The 17,734-nt window shown below is 43.8% G+C and overlaps 1 protein-coding gene across 7 annotated transcripts in view; it reads right to left on the bottom strand.

The window, feature by feature from the left end:
- Positions 1–563: 563 nt before the first annotated feature.
- ZNF75D (zinc finger protein 75D) overlaps positions 564–17,734 on the bottom strand; it is a 35,927-nt gene continuing 18,756 nt past the window's right edge. For 5 of the 7 annotated variants that reach the window (XM_082610630.1, XM_082610624.1, XM_082610625.1 and 2 more), the window contains 4 exons: positions 13,388–13,521; positions 9,582–12,124; positions 2,385–2,465; positions 564–1,305 (listed from right to left, as the gene is read on the bottom strand). The gene's annotated coding sequence lies outside the window, so the exon portion shown is untranslated. The remainder of the gene's footprint in view (positions 1,306–2,384; positions 2,466–9,581; positions 12,125–13,387; positions 13,522–17,734) is intronic. The other 2 variants (XM_082610627.1, XM_082610628.1) reach the window with 2 other exon arrangements.

Below are 17,734 nucleotides of genomic sequence, written 5' to 3'. Positions count from 1 at the left end.
GCCCTGGCCTCCTGCCGTGGGCTCTGCTTGGGAGGACAGCATGAATTTCCAAGCCTCTGCGGTGCTGTTTTGGTTTGCTTGGTTTACCACAGGCTTTTGGAGTTGCTGCCTGGGGAAATGGAAGGAGCTTCCCCAGGCCGGGCCACCTTGGCATTCTAGGTGGGGGAAGGGATTCCACCTGCTGCCTCTGAGAAAGGGATGCTTGCTGTGTGGGGAGCTTCTGGAGGCAGGAGCCCCTGCCAGTGGGCAGTGGGGAAAGTTTCCTGGGCCTGGCCTCTTTGTGGCCATGCCTCCCAGCAGTAGAGTGTCTCTTGGGGGCGGAGAGGGCAGTTTCAGGGCCAGCAGAGAAGCAGTGTACTTGCTTTGCAGTGGATGTCTTCCTTGAGTGACCTAGAACTACATAACTATTCCATTTTTTTTTCAGATTAAAGATGGAAGAAATCTGACATGCAGTGTGATCTCACCATCTCCGCTGTGTCTGAGAGCCCCGGCATAGGCTGTTAGGATGAATAGAATCCCCTCTCCAGTGTAACCCAGGAAAACTGTATCGACATAACAACATATCAAATGAAAAGGAGTGACAGGCACCTTTTATTTTAACAGGTGAAACAAGGGAGGAGTTTGTTATTCTGCAATTATTTATTTATTTATTTATGGCTGTGTTGGATCTTCGTTGCTCCACGCGGGCTTTCTCTAGTTGCGGCGAGCGGGGTCTACTCTTCGCTGCGGTGCGTGGGCTTCTCATTGCGGTGGCTTCTCTTATTGTTGAGCACGGGCTCTAGGTGCACGGGCTTCAGTAGTTGTGGCACGCGGGCTCAGCAGTTGTGCTTCGCGGGCTCTAGAGCTCAGGCTCAGTAGTTGTGGTGCACGGGCTTAGCTGCTCCACAGTATGTGGTATCTTCCTGGACCAGGGCTCGAACCCGTGTCCCTTGCATTGGCAGGCGGATTCTCAACCACTGTGCCACCAGGGAAGTCCTCTACATTTTTTTTTTCATTTTCCAAAATTACAGATAGGCATAAGCAGGTAGGTTATACGACTTTTTGGCAATGGCCAACTCCATCCTGGTGCAGATCGTGTCAGCATCCATAGCCATTTGGACAAATCCACGTCATTTCTGTGCCTCCCCAGTTGCCTACCGAATAAAAAACTCATTATGTTTTTGGAGGCCAGGGAGGGTTTTAGGTATTCATCTGCCATCCTTCTGATGATGGGTGGGGCATCCTGGGACTGACTTCAGAGGCTCCTTTATCCATGACTGGCTGACGCCATAGGCAGCTTCAGGAAGAGAGCACGACCAAGGTGGCCTGAAAGAGATGAGGAAACCCACTTAACCCAGTGGACCCTGGGGCCTCCTGCCCCACCCCCCGGCCACCTCCCCACCACACACACTTGTTTCCAGCAGTGGTCATAAGACCTTGCTTTGGGGTATAGTCTGATTTGAAATGTCAACCTTATCATTTCCTTCATCCTGTCATATACATGAGTCTATGTCGAGAATCTCTGTTCTGTTCCATGGACAAATTTTTATTCCTGTTTTAATTGCTAAATCTATAATGTAGATTTTCATATCTTGAAACAGCTCACTATCATGGCTGTTTCCACATTGAGTCTCTTCAGCCGGCTCATTTCATGTCTTAACAGGTTTGGTGAGTGCCACTATCATGCCCATTTACCCAGAGCAGGGCATTGGGGTACGGGAAAGGCATGTAATTGGCCCAAGGTCATATAGCTAGTGCGTGGCAGAACCAGGGTGTAAACCCAATTTGTTTGGCTTCAGAGTCCCCGCCTTCCACCCCTTCAGTTTGCCTCCTCTTGATCCTTGTGGAAGACAAGGAAACAATTCCCATCCTTCTATTTGTTTTGAACACTGAAAACAGTATCTTAGTGCCTTTACATGGTTCTACATGGGTGAGAAGAAACCTGGATGACTGAGCCTTCCCTGCACTCTAGGAAGGGTGTGTGTGACCTGGATCGCTCTTCCACAGATGTGTCTCAATTTCCTCAGTTGTTATGTGAGACTGAGTAGGACAGCCAATATGGGGACAAGGCACATTTCATCATAACAGTCATTTTAGTTCCTTAAACAGCAGCACTGTAAGAAACACAAAGCCCTGTCCTTACTGTTAGTAAAAACATCCTGTAAAAATCCATGTCCTACTTCTAGACAATATCCACATGGGTCACGCACTTTAATGTTAACTATATACTTGTTCTGTATCAGACACTCACAAGGTAATATGGCCTGAGAAGTCTGACCACTCACAACCATATTTTCTACAATTAAACATTCCATTTATGTGAATTGGTATTTAACAAAAAGCAGTAATTTGAGAGTCATTGCCAAGGCTGGATCCAGAGATCAAGGAAGTGTAGAGAATCCTACCTGGGACTGAATTGCCTTGCAGCTTTCACTGGGTAATCACTGGGATCTTGAGGCCACAGTCGCTGACATTACCCAGTGGACCTGTTGAAATGCAATGAACACTGTTAGGACACTTTTTGTAATTCCTCCCATGGGAGAAGTTTTAATGGAGAGATTTTGCTCAAGTCAAGGAAAAGCCTGAGAGAAGAGAGCTGAGTGTCCAGGCAACAGATACACAGGTGGTACCCAAACATAGGTAATGTCTGCCCTGCCTTCCAGCACCTGTAATTCAGTGTATTCAGCCCTGAACATGGAGTAACTCAGGTGGAGGCAGCCACTGTCAGATCTTGCCATTGCACGTGGCCACAGTGTTCAGAGCCATTGTGCGTCACCATGACTTCTCTTGGTGCCTCATGAATCAGGTCCTGGGACTTAGAGAAAGGTAGTGGGAGAAGGGGCAAAAGAATTTTTCTCCCCTTTTTTGCTCTCTCTTCCAGACCAATTGTTACTGCTGTGAGAAATGTGGCTTATCAGAACAACTCCTGGGATAGAACACTCAGACACATCTAGCTCACGTAGCATGTTTATCTGCCATCACAAAATGAATTGACTTGATAAACTCCAGCCCTGCTGGGTCATAGTTATGTGACTACCATTTGTCCACATTAGGAAAATGATGCTGCACACAGAAGTGTTAGGAGTACAAGCTCAGGAGACAGGCTGTTTAATTTCCAATTCCGGTTCTGTGGGATCTCAGGCAAGTCCCTTAAACTCTCTGATCCACAAGTTCCCCCTCTGTAAAAGGGAGAGGACAACAACACTTCCTTCCTTAAGAGTTTGTGAGGATTGAATGAGATGATACTACTAAAGTGCTCAGAACAGTGTCTAGCATGCAGGGAGTGCTCAGATGACCTTAGCATTCATCACTGTGGTCATCTCAGCCAATCTCTTTGATTTGGCTCAGTCTTGGTTGGATCTACTGTATGTTCAATCCCTTCAAAGTTCACCTCCCCAGTGACACTGTTCCCCTCCTCTCCAGCCCATTTCCAAAGAAGAGGTCTTGGAGTGAGGCAAAGCTCATGCTCCTCGCAGTATCAGAAGGGCTGGGGCTCCCGAGTCTTGAGCTGGTCTCCACATCACGCTGATGGTCAGGTCCTTGGCTATGCAATTACTTGTATTCTCTCAGGAGAGAACATTCCATTTGTATCCCTGAAAGTTCTGCTAGCATCTGCTGTTGAGAAGCATTGCTGGAATAACTCGGCATGTGCCATATTCCCAGAGAGCTAGGACAACTAGTCTTGCAGCCATGCATGAGCTCAATTCCAGTTCTCCCTGGGGCTGGGGATCCCGAGGTCTGCCTGTGACCCAGATGGGTGCCAGTCTGGGCATCTAGGCTGGAAGCACTGCTGCTGGTGATACTAATGGTGCTCAGGGAGTCATTGCCCCAAGTCAGGCACAAGACTGTGAAGTTCCATAGCCTACAGACACACCAACCTACAGCCTCTGTCTACAGCATTGCTGGTGGCAGAGAGGGACATGTGTGTCCTCAGGCCAGAACATTTTCATTAATGCAGTACGAGGCACTGATGTAAAGGTGAACTTCATGTCAACTGGAATAAGGATTCATATACCAGCAGTAACATCCTGAAATTTAAAGGGTAATTGTATACTGCACATAACTGGTGCAACATTTTTCATTAATTTACAGGAATCCAGACATAATAAGAACACTCTGCTCACTTGCTTTAGAAATCAACTTGTTGTTAGTGCAAATGTTCCCCACTTTACCTTATATCAGTTAAAGACACAAGCACTGACTGACATAAAATAAATGTGTGTTCAAATCCCATCACTGTGAGAATATGATTTATCTAAGCCACATTTCTTCATCTGTAAAGTGAAGGTCATAATTGCTCCTACCCCAGAGTTTGTCAAGGAAACGTCTGTAGTAACGTGTTTTACTTCGGTTTTAATGTTTGCTGAGAGATTTTAAGCCCTACTACTACCCCTTCCCCTTCTCCCCTACATGTGGGCAAGCTGATAAGAGAGCCTGAGCACTCCCTCCTTTGTTTATATGTCTCTGTTTTTTCTTAGTTTTTATTTAGCATTTTGTGTACATGGATTATGCATTCATTGTGGAATACATTTGCCAATTTCTCCCTCTTATTACAACTTTTTCTTTACATGTATCTATTCTTTTTCAAATTCTTTTCCCACTTAGAAACATAATGTTGAGCAGAGTTTCCTGTGCTATACAGCAGATCCTTGTTGGTTATCTATTTTAAATATAGCAGTGTGTACATCCCAAACTCCCAGCCTATCCCTCCCCCAACCCTTTCCCCCTGGTAACCATAAGTTCAGTTCTCTAAGTCTATGAGTCTGTTTCTGTTTTGTAAGTAAGTTCATTTGTACCATTTTTTTTAGATTCCACATATAAGTGATATCATAGGATATTTGTCTTTCTCTGTCTGACTTACTTCACTCAGTGTGACAATCTCTAGGTCCATCCATATTGCTGCAGATGGCATTATTGCATTCTTTTTAATGGCTGAATAATATTCCATTGTATATGTGGACCACATCATTTTAAAGGAGATGTGGTACATATACTCCCTCCTTTGATGGAAGCCAGAAGTTCAAACCATGCCAGTCCCACCCAGTGGAAGCAAAATCCCTCACCCCAGCTCCATCTCCTAAGCACAATAAAGCCCCAAAGTCAATTTCCTTTCCCTGTTCACTCAAGCCATTTTCAGACCTACTTGGGGAGGCTGCCCTGGTCTCCCAAGAAAGCCTCAATATGTGAGTAGTAATCTTGTTACTAGTGCTTTAATGCATGTAAGGCATAACCTGTCTTGACATCTAAACCAAATTTGGGGTTAAGCAGAACAGAGAGGACCCTGGAAGTATCCAGTAACTACTCAAAAAGCAAAACACTGGCTGGTGAGGGGGACAAAAAACTAAAATAGAGGTTCATAGTTTTACCCAATTGGAAATCCAAAATTTACTAAAAGAATTTATGCAACAAAAGATTAAATTATGCTAACTGGCTTTTGTACTTCTACAAGAGAGGTTCTGAATTAACTTTAGCATCTGTTGATATGCACCAATAGGCAAAGCTTCATAGCCTTAATCAGCATCAGACTTAGGAAACGAATACAGTTATACCTGGAGATCTTCACTAAATCTTAAAAAGGTACCAATTATACTTTTAGGAGAGAGTTATCAAACACAAAATAAAGGACAGAAATATGCCTCACCCTAACCATCAGAACGGTTGCCTTGCATAAATTCCCCCATAGTCAAATGCCCATTACCCAAAAATATGCTCTGATTCAATGAAAGATAAAGTCTTTGGCACAACTGGTTTTACAAAATGGAAGCCCTTGGACCTTCAATCTCACATAAAATAGTTAATACAGCCCAATATAAATTAAAACAGGGTGCTATGGGTTGAATTCCCCCCCAAATATGTGGAAGTATTAACCCACTGTGTCCATGTTTTTCTGCCAGTTGAGTATAGTCAGGTGCAAATTATAAGTCAACTGTACAAGGACGTAAGTGTACCTTGCCCTGGAATCATCCTCACACACAATTACCAGCCATGAGCCATTATGCAGACCCAGAGGTTCTGGAACTCAGGGCAGCCTGAAGAAAGGACCTCCTGTAGCTCTTGTGAAGCCTCCTACGGGTCTTCCCCCAAATTCACCTGAACGCATTGACTCCAGCAACCGTGCAATGAGAAGGAGGACAGAAGCAAAAGTTTCAGAGACTGATCGGATACTAGGTATGAATCAACAGTGATGGCTGGAATTAATCTTTTTTTTTTTGTTCTGCAGCGTGGCATGAGGGATCATAGTTCCCTGACCGTGGATAGAACCCACGCCCCCTGCAGTGGAATTGTGGAGTCTTAACCACTGGACCTCCAGGGAAGTCCCGGGAGTTAATAATTTTGATCACATTAATTCCCTTTTAGGTAAAAGACTAAATCCATATTTAACACAAAGGGAAAAAATTAACGTTCCTCAAACGTATGGACACCGAGGGGGGAAAGGGGCGGTGGGGTGGGGTGGTGGTGGGATGAATTGGGAGATTGGGATTGACATGTACATGCTAATACATATAAAATGGATGACTAATGAGAACCTGCTATATAAAAAAATAAAATTCTAAAATTCAAAAAAGAATTATAAAAAAATAATGTTCCTTTGGTAAGTATAATCAAGTATAATATTTTAAAAATATTACTTATACCTTAAAATTTTAGAACAGGCTTATCTTATTTAGTATTGGAGATATGCTGTTGCAAATGAAAGCACTAATCAAATCACTATTATTCAGTCATTACAGAATAAATCGTTTGGAGATGCTTTCCAGGCATAGTAAATATTACATATGATCAACATGTAATTAATATGCAATTAGAAGTTTATTACCTAAGGTCCTTTTCTTCTCTGCCTTTTTTACAATTTGTCTAATAGTGGATTTTGCCAGACTTGGAATATGGCCCACCCAGATCTACCTGATGTTTACCTACTTAAAATCTGCATTTTTAAACAGCCTTTAATCATCAAAGTAATTCCTTCTTTGACTATGCAAACTATTTGCTGTGAAGCAGAATATGATAATGAGAAAATAAAATATTAGTGGCAAAAAGACCTTCACAGAGTAAACAAAACAAACTTATGGACTGAATGTTTGTGTTCCCCCTCTTCCCAATTCAGATGTTGAAATCCTAACCCCCAGTGTGATGGTATTTAGAGGTGAGGCCTTTGGGATGCGATTGGGTCATGAGGGTAGAGCCCTCATGAATGGGATTAGTGCCCATATAAGGAGCTGAAGAGACCAGAGTTCTCTTCTGCCAGGTGAGGACACTGCAAGAAGACCTCTGTGTAAGAATCAGGAAGTGAGCGTTCACCAGACACTGAATCTGTCAGCATCTTGATCTTGGGCTTCCCAACCTCCAGAACTATGAAAAATAAATTTCTGTTGTTTATAAGACACCCAGTTTATGATATTCTGTTAGAGCAGCCTGAACAGACTAAAACAAAACCTATTGGCAAGTGCCTGTCAAACTGGGCAAAGTGACTCCGTTTCTGCTGGTTTGCATTCACAGAGACTTGTTTCTATCTGTGCCTACGTGTTTTTGCACTCCTGCTGTCCACTGTGTTTAAAATATATTTGTAAGAATAATTTGAGACCTAGAATGCTAGCAGCTTACTCCAGAGAGGATTTTCATTTGCTTCTGCCAGATGCCTGGGGTCATTCTAGATGGGGTCCAAGAAAACCAAGTGCAAAACTTAAGGCCCCTACACAAACCAGGGTATTTGAAACTAATCTATAATTCCACCCAATATTAAGTCCACTTCCTGTTCCTCCCAGCCGTTAGATCATAACAACTTGGGGGCCCAGATCATTTCTGGCAGAGTTAGAATCCCCATGTTGTGTGCCTCTGGTTTCTTTCACCTTGTCAGTTAAGGATGTCAAACCTCACCAGGCTGACAATTTCCCTTAGGGAAATAGTCACTTCCATGCTCCTTCACATGATTAGATTCCTATTTTCCTTTTGATTTTTAAATTCAAAATGATATGTAAAATTTTAAATATACAGAGAAATTGAAAGAATAGCACCATGAACACCCAAATATTCACCATCTAAACTCAACTATCATTAACATTCTTGCCATGAACACCGTGCACATAGGAGAGCAAAATTTGCCACTCCAAAGCGTCTCTTACACCCAAAAGACTCAAGAAGAAACTCTGATTTCCCCCTAACCACCTAAAGAATTTAGATACAGGGCTTGTTCTCAGAATAGAACTATCACCAGAGACATCTGTAAGAATATGGGCTGGCTCTGGGGGGGGGCAACTCTTAGAGATCACAGTCCACCCCGTGTCCCATTGTCTCTGCAGGGCCCAGCAAACATTTGTTTACAAAACACTTGCTTTTCCATCTTCATGTGAAATGCCTTCCTCCCCTTTTACGTTCCAAACCCCTACCCCCAACATCCTTTTCTATCTTTAGCTGAAGCTGGTATTTAAGATGAAGGTTTTGTCCATTTGGGGGAGTTACTCAGTTCTCCTGGGGTCTCTCCCATGTATACACATTATTAAACTTTTGTGTGATTTTCTCCTGTTAATCAGTCTCATGTCAATTTAAGTCTTATTACTTCTGAAACTAACACAACATTGTGAGTCAACTATATTCCAATAAAATTAAAATTTTAAAAAGTTTAATTCTTAGGCCAGCCAGAAAAAGCTAGAAGGGTAGAGGAAAATCTCTTCCTCCCCAAAATGCTGAACCTTTTCAAAGACATTTTGTAACCTCATGACACCTCATTCCTAAATTTTTTAGCATATATCTCCTAAAAACTAGAGCATTCTCCGACATAAAAATAAAACCAGGTTTCCTCCCCAGCAAGTAAGGAGCTTGGAAGTCATGACTCTCATCCTCATAACAAGAAAAAAGATGAATTGAAAATCAACAACTCTTTTCAGATACATCAGATGTTAAAGGAAAACCACTGCCCCTAAAGTTGGAGCAAGAAGCAAATACACCAGCTCACAGCTTACAAGGATCAGAAAGCCAGGGAAAGATGCTAGCACACACCCCAGACCTCCTCCTGATCTGTCAACCAACCCCTCTCCCCGGGGTCTTTACCACTCTCTTGGAATGAAGGGGGAAGGAGTAGAAGGATGGATGTCTCCAGGCTCTGGCCGCTGAGCATGACCCTGTGCTCATGGGCACCAATGATGGAGCCAGACTGCTCAGGCCCACATCCCATTTCCCCCTGGCTGGCACCCTCAGGCAAGTTGTTCCACTTCCTTTAGCCTCGGGACCCTCATCTATAAAGTGGGGATAATAATAATAACACCTACCATGAAAAACTTTGCGGATGAAATCAGTTGCTGCACATCAAGTGCTCAGCACAGTACCAGCACAGAGCACACACTCTAAAGGCTCAACCATGACTAGTATGTTAAGGAAAAACCTTGCCTTCATTCTTCCCCATCTCTCTCTTTTTTTTTCATGCTGACACTTGCTGAAAGGACAGACCACACTCTCTATTCTCCCCCTGTGACTTGTTGCTGCCCAAATCCATCCCACAGCCACTGGTGATCACCTAAGCCCAGCAGACATTTCTAGCCCCCTGCACTCCACACCCATGTCACCCACTCCCTATAGACCTCCCCTTGTTGTCCGAACACTGCTCTCACCTGGTTCTCCATCTCCTCCATCAGATGATCCTCTTTGCAGCTCTTCTGCCGTTTCCCTCTGCAGGGCAGGAAGGGCACACAGTTTCCGCCAAGTGCCCAGGCATGGAGCAGTACCTTTCTAATTGGCCTTCCTGCTTCACTCTTCAGCCCATTATAACCTGTTCACAGTCAAGCAGCCACAGGCATCTTTCCAAAACAGAAGACAGAATCCTCTCTAAGGATCCAAACCCTCCAGGGACTTCAGATCTCAGGTATAGTAGAAGCCTGCATCCTTATTCTCTTTCTGATCACATTTCCTACTGTTCTCTCTCTCACTTACTCTGCTCCAAGCACTTGGCTTTTCCTTGAACACATCAGGCACACTCTGGCCTCAGAAGTTTTGCACAGGCTGCTCCCGCATCTGGATAGCTCCAGAGAGCAGCCACAGGAGCCCACCAGCTGCACCCTCATTGGCTGGACGGCCACAGGGGTGGGCCTTGCATGTGATGAACCCACAGACTGGAGCATGGGGCCCGTGTCACCTCCTAGGGTGGCAGCAGGGTCCCTTGGGGGCACCGAGGCTGAGGACAGACAGCAGGAGGCTCAGGCCCTGAGAGGTCGCTGTGACCACAGGGCATCTGCGAGGCAGCGGCATCAGCCTCGTGCATCATCTCGTGTGGTGCATGCGCCCAGGCTGCGGTGACCACGCTCAGGCCTCTGACCAGGGCAGTGCCCGTCTTCTGGAGGAGGGGGACCCCACGGAGGGGGAGTGCCCCGGGCAGCCAGGGCTCCCACCAGGTACCTCTCAGTCCCCTTGTCCCCCCACAGCACCCCTGGTCTGGGCGGCAGAGGGGGCTCTGTCTTGTGTGCAGGGGGTTTGGGGCGTCCCTAGTCCCCGAGAGCTGGGCCGGCACCACCCAAACCCCAACTCTCCATCGGTCTCAAGTGGGGAAGACGGGGGCAGAGAAGGCCCACGGGGACGCTTCCCGGCCCTGCATTTCCCCAGCTGCTCCTGCAGCAGATGCCTTTCCAGATTTCCCCTACGGTGCATCGGCCTGATCTGAGGGTGACCCTGATTTTAGTTCACAAACGCGCGCGTATTTGAAGCCAAGTGGAGGAATCATATATCTGTCCCCGCTGGAGGGCAGGCGCAGTGTTTAACTTGCTCACCTTTGTGTCCTAGAAACCTGCCCCAGAGTCTGGCACCGAGGGGATGACTCGGGGGACACTGAGAAGACGTCATTTTCTTGGTGGGCATCTGTTAAATTGAGGTTTGCTGGGGAGGGTGGCGTCCGTGCTCTGGTTGCATTGATTCCGTGGGTGCTGAGCGCTCCTCTGTGCCAACCACTGGGTTCAGGGCCTGAGAGGCATCCACGTCCTTTAACCCTCAAGCAACTCCCAGAGACAAGTCACAGTGTTTCCGAGTCCATTTGATGGCGGGGTCGGGGAGACGCAGGCAGGGAAGGGCAGGCACAGGCCAGTCTCACGCGGCCCCGAAGCCCCGCGGCCGCTTCCTGACCTCTGCGCTCCGCCCCGGGCACCTACTGCCCGGGAGTCCATGCGCCGTGTGTTCGCTCAGGATAGCAGTTTGCCAGAGACGGCTTTTGAGCAGCATTATCCCCTCAGCAGAGCCCCGGCTTCCAGGTGCCGGAATCTCCCTGCAGCTTCTCTGCCAGCAGAGCTCGAGGAGTTGGAGCCCCGCAGAGGTGGCTGAGTCTCAGTGAAGTTTGCGACGCGAGGCTGCTGCGGAGCTGTTAGCTGACATCTCTCACTGGAGCGTCCACGAATTGCCACCCTCCCTTTTACCAACGGAACGACACGGCAGAGGCTTTGACAATTTGGAGGTAGGTCTGTGCTCTATTTACTTCCATATGGCTCAAAGTCACTTATTTGACTTTGAGTCGCAGTTGCATCCTAGTTTGAAAGCTTCACAAATTTGTTTCTCAGTGGGCACTGTGTGCTTTTCACAATCGCTTTCTGAATCCTCTGCATCCCAGTGCAACAAATATCTCAGTTAATGAGATTTTTAACAAGTTAAGGCTATATGAGCTACAGAGAAAAACATCAAAGGTCCCCTCTGACATTTAGCTGGCTATATTTTTTGGTTTGCACTGAATATATGTATATTCATGGGCTATGTTTAGCATGACATAAAACTTTTAGTAGCTCTGAAAAACATCAAACGTGTAGTGAACATAGAGTGAAAAGTACAAGCTGAACCCCACCCCCTCCAATTCTACTCTCTAGAGGGGCCTTTTTTATATCTTGGTATCTATCCAGATATTTCAACATAAAAATATTTTTCCAGTATAACAAAAATGGTATTATTTTATGTACATTGTCTTCCAAACTTGCTTTCTCATTCATTAATATATATGGCCATCTTTGCACATTAGTGCACAGAAATCCATCACATTGTTTGCAGTGTCTTCAGTGTAGTCTGTGGAATGGATTCACTATAGTTTATTCAGGCAGCCCTCTGTTGATATTCATTTAAGTGTTTCTGATTTGTAACACATTGGCCAGTGTGGTGGGCAGCTGCGTGTTCTAGCAGGATGAGTGATCTGAAAGAAATAGTGCCAGTGAGACTGCCATTAGGCCATTGAAAAAGTGCAGGTGAACACAATCTTTTTTTTTAACAGAAAAAAGTAAATAGAGAAAATATCTTGCTGCGTAGGAGTTTCACAAATGGAATGCTGGAACTATAAGTAGAGATGGATAGGTGGGTATATATCTAGGTGGGTATTTCTAAGCTACTTTTTGGATGGGTAAAGGCTGCAGATCACTTGGGTCAAAGAAATCTCTCCTGAAGGTATAGTATATGAAGACAGTTAAAAAGCAGAGGCCCCGGGCTTCCCTGGTGGTGCAGTGTTTGAGAATCTGCCTGCCAATGCAGGGGACACAGGTTCGAGCCCTGGTCTGGGAGGATCCCACATGCCACGGAGCAACTAGGCCCGTGAGCCACAACTACTGAGCCTGCGCGTCTGGAGCCTATGCTCCGCAACAAGAGAGGCCGCAATAGTGAGAGGCCCACGCACCGCAATGAAGAGTGGTCCCCGCTTGCCACAACTGGAGAAAGCCCTCGCACAGAAATGAAGACCTAACACAGCCATAAATAAATAAATAAATAATAATAATAATAATAAAAGCAGAGGCCCCTAACGATTCCCCCACAAAACAATTATAACAAATAACTGAGTTCACCAAGTTGTGGGATACAAAACCAAAGCACAAAAGTCTATTGTGTTTCCATACACTAACAATGGACAGTCCAGAAAGGAAATCAGGAAAACAATTCCATTTACAACATCATCAGAAAGAATAAAATACTTAGGAATAAACTGAACCAAGAAGGCAAAAGACTTGTACACAGAAAGCTATAAAACATTGCTGAAATTAAAGAAATAAATGGAAAAACATTCCATGTAAATGGGCTGGATGACTTAATATTGTTCAGATGTCAATACTCCCCAAAGTGATCTACACGTTCAAGGTGCTCCCTATCAAAACCCTAAATACATTTTTTTGGCAGAAATAGAAAAAGTCATCCTAAGATTCCTATAGAATCTCAAGGGACCCTGAATAGCCAAAACAATCTTGAAAAGAAGAAAAGTTGGAGGGCTCACACTCTCTGATTTCAGAACTTACTACGAAGCTACAGTAATCAAAACAGTGTGGTTCTACCTCCAAAGTAAATATAAACACACAGATTAAGAACAGGCATTAAGTTAATGTAGCCACAGACTCTTTAATTGAGGCACAAAATCTCTCCACTGTATACCTAGTGAAAAATAAAATGGACACTCCATGGTCTTACATGACCTCACCTTGGAATTCATAAAGCATCATTTCTGCTGTGCTCTGAGGGTCTATTCATTTTTCTTCATCCTTTCTTCTTTCCAATCCTCAAACGGATAGTCTCCATTCGGTTGTCTTCACACTTGCTGATTCTCTCTTCAGCCTGCAAAAATCTGCTTTTGAGATTCTCTAGGGACTTTTCATTTCCAATACTGTATTGTTCAACTTCAGAATTTTCACTCGGTACTTTTTTTTTTATAATTTCCCCATCTTCATTAATATTCTCTGTTTGGTGAGACATTGTTCCCCTACTTTCCTTTCATTTTTAAGCATGTTTTCCTTTATACCTTTGGACACATTCAATACAGCTCTTGAAAGGCTTTATCTAGTAAGGCAACATCTGGGCCTTGTCAGGGACAGTTCCCACAAACTGCTTTGCTCTCCTCTGTATTGGTTATACATTTCTGCTTCTTTGCATGCCTCGATCATTTTGTTTAAATTATACATTTCAAATACTATAATGTGCCAACTCTGGAAGTCACATTTTCCCCTTCTTCCAGGTTTGTTGTTGTTGGGAGTTTGTTTGTTTTTTAGTTTTTGTTGTTGCTGTTTGTTTAGTGACTTTCCTGAATGAATTTTTACTGTTTGTATTCTTTGTCACTTACGGTCACTGAAGTTTCTACTCAGTTACCTTTGTGGTGAACCAACAACTGGAAATAGATTTTATTAAATATCTTGAATCAATGAGTCTCCCAACTTTTGTTAAGGGGTTTTGTGTTCATGTTAGGTCATACCTTCAATGCACATGTAGACAGTTTACAAGTCTACTTTAGTCTCAATTCTTGCTTACACAGAAACTCAGGATCAGGCAGAGCAAAAGCATCAGCCTTCTTAAGTGTACCATAGCCTCAGGCAGCCATAAAATTAGCCAATTGCCAGTAACTTTCTTTTTGACAAATGGCCTCAGGAAAGGCTTTTCACCCTGGGTTAACTCCAAGTCAGGACAAATAAAATCAGGTTTGCAAATGGAACCTTCCAGGGAACATCCCAGTCTCGTCAAATAATAATGCTATGAATACTAGACCCTTGCTTCTATTAATAGATATATGATTTGCAAATATATTCTCTCATTCTGTGGGTTGCTCTTTCACTTTCTTGATAATGCCCTTTATTCATTCACGTTTACCTCAAATACTTATTGAAAGTCTCCTATGTACCCCTCACACTGCCAGTTGTACGTTCCATGAGTTTAACAGTGAACATGATAGGCAAGATCCCTGCTCCAGTGAGCTTAACACACAGGCTAGGGGGAGGGGGGGTCACACACCATACATAAAGAAACAGTAATTTCCAATTACAGCAAGAGCTATGAACGAAATAAGCCATTCAACCCAAATGCAAGCATTATAAGCCTTCTAATTTATAAATGGGTAGAAATTTGGACTAGAGTATTGGTTTTCAAAATATGCCCCTTGAACCCCTAGATAATAGATCCTTAAACTTTAGCATATCAGTGTTCCTTGTTAAAATCAAATGAAAATTATGGGCCATGGGGATTATGGATTTCCTTAGTGAAAAAGCACATGCACCAATAACTTCCTATCTCTCTCTTAGGTTTCATAGATTACCTGAAGTCTATCTGCAGGAAGCTGGTAGGGGTGGCTCTAAGCTTAGTCCATCCTTCTGCCAGAGCAGCTCCTATGGTCCATTATTAGAAACACCAAGTTAGAGGATCTCTCTGTGTTATCTCTTTCAACAAAACATTAGTAAGAATTCTACCCTTCAAGACGCTTTTTCTTGTTTACTTTCTTCAATGAAAAAAACTAGACTGTGTTCACTTTCTCTTTTTTCATTCCTGCCCTCCTCCTGGAACCTGCCTGTCCCTCTTGCCAGCGAGTTATAAATTGGGATTAATACAATGTCTCTCGATAGGGGCCTGTCTGAATGAGTCACGGTGAGTTCATTCCATGGACTACACTGCAGCCATTGAAAACAAGGTGGTTGATTTCTGTGCACTAATATGCACAGTCTGATTTCTTAGACTGAAAGCACGGAGTTCTGATTAAGATAAGGTCCACTACCTTAATCTAGACAGAAAATAGAGTGAAAGCCTGAATTAAAATAGTGCTACAGCAGATGAAGAGGGAAAAGAGATAAGGAAAAAATAAGGAAGCAGAATCCATAGGATCTGGTGATTGATAACATAATACTTCGCTTCCCCCCACATAATGACACCACAGTAACAGGCTCTAGTATAATAACAGGGGATTATTATACTGTTACACTGCAGTGGAAAAGGCTGGAAGGTCCAGACTCTAAGAAGGAGTTTTTAGGGACAACCAAGCCAACAAGGGAGATAAAAATAAGGATGCTAGAGGAAATTGATGCATCTGACACTTACAGCTAGAGCAAGCACTAAACAAAGCCCAACTCCTAGGCAGATTAACATAAAACCTCACTCTAAAGGCCTATTTACCTTAGTTCCTGTTATCTAATATATCATTACAGCTTTCAACAAAGAATTACAATCCATGTTAGAAGGAAATAATATTCAGAGTCTGAAGAGACAAAGCAAACATCAGAACAACATTCAGATATGGCACAGAGTTTAGAATGGTCAAACAGGGAATTAAAAATGGCTATGATTAATATGTTAAGGGCTATAATGGAAAAAAATAAACAGGCAAGAATAGATAGGTAGAATACAGAGAAGTGACATCAACAAAAGTAGTACAGTGGGGAATTTGAAGGGCCTGTCCTTCCACAGAAACACCAAAATGAGCAAACACTGTCAGAACTAACTTGGTCAGACTCTAGGAAATAAAGGTTTGAAGCAACCAAATGAATGCTGAATCAACAAAAAGAAGCCTTCAACAGGAGGGCTTTGTGGTGTTTTAACTGAGCCTTGCCCCCTTCCCCTCCCCTCCATGGTGATAGTCTTGAAGACAGTAGCCCTCATTCCTGATGTAGGTATCTTGTTCTGGAGGAACAGAGTAGACCTTGTTCACAAGGAATTGTATTTGTCTATTTTGACCTGTCTAGGGTTTCCCTGAGGACAGATACAAGGTGCAAGCTTTTTTTCACCCAACTCAGAACTCTCTCATGGTGACACAGTGGCTGTAAAAGGACAAAGATAAAGAGAGAATCTTGAAAGCAGCAAGAAAGAAGTGACTCATCAAGTAAAAGGAACCTTCAATAAGATTAGCAGTCAATTTCTCAGAAGAAACCATGGAGACCAGAAGGTAATGGGATAACATATTTAAAGTGCTGACAGAAAAAAAAATCTGTCAATCTCTCAACCAAGAATTCTATATCTGGCAAAACTGTGCTTCAAAATGGAAAGAGAAATTAAGACATCCCCATATTTAAAAAAAGCTGAGAAAAGTCATCACTAGTAGACCTGCCCTAGAAGAAATGCTAAAGTTAATTCTTCCAGCTGAAATGAAAGGATACTAGGCAGTAAATGTAAGTCATATGAAGAAATAAAGAACAGTGGTAAAGATAACAATACAGGTAAATATAAAATCCACTTTTATCATATTTACGGTTTGTAATACCTCTGTTTCTCCTACATTATTTAAGATGCAAACACATAAAACAATACTTACAAATCTATGTTAATGAAAACAATAAACAGAAATTTAACTTGTAATAATAACTACAAGAGTGGGGACTGAGCTGTATAGGAGCAAAGCTTTTGTATACTATTGAGACTAGGTGATTATTAATTCAAACTAGATTGTTAAAAGTTTAATATGTCAAGTGTAGTCCCCAGGGTAAACACTTAGAAAATAACTTTAAAAAATACAGGGCTTGGGCTTCCCTGGTGGCACAGTGGTTGAGAGTCCGCCTGCCGATGCAGGGGACGTGGGTTCGTGCCCCAGTCCGGGAAGATCCCACATGCCATTGAGCGGCTGGGCCCGTGAGCCATGGCCACTGAGCCTGTGCGTCCGGAGGCTGTGCTCTGCAACGGGAGAGGCCCCAACAGTGAGAGGCCCGCATACCACCAAAAAAAAAAAAATACAGGGCTTCCCTGGTGGCTCAGTGGTTAAGAATCCGCCTGCCAATGCAGGGGACACAGGTTTGAGCCCTGGTCCAGGAAGATCCCACAGGCCACAGAGCAACTAAGCCCGTGCATAACAACTACTGGGCCCACGCATGACAACTACTGAAGGCCGTGCGCCTAGAGCCTGTGCTCCGCAACAAGAGAAGCCACCACAGTGAGAAGCCCGCACACCACAACGAAGAGTAGCCCTCGCTCGCTGCAACTAGAGAAAGCCCATGCACAGCAACGAAGACCCAACACAGCCAAAAATAAATAAATAAAAATAAATAAATTTATAAAAAAATAAAATAAAGCGCAGATTAAGATCACA

This window comes from Mesoplodon mirus (genome assembly GCF_964341445.2).
Source record: "Mesoplodon mirus genome assembly, chromosome: X".
Taxonomy (NCBI): Eukaryota; Metazoa; Chordata; class Mammalia; order Artiodactyla; family Ziphiidae; genus Mesoplodon; species Mesoplodon mirus.
Note: the sequence above shows the minus strand (reverse complement) of the source record. Positions and strands in the feature narration are given on the sequence as shown.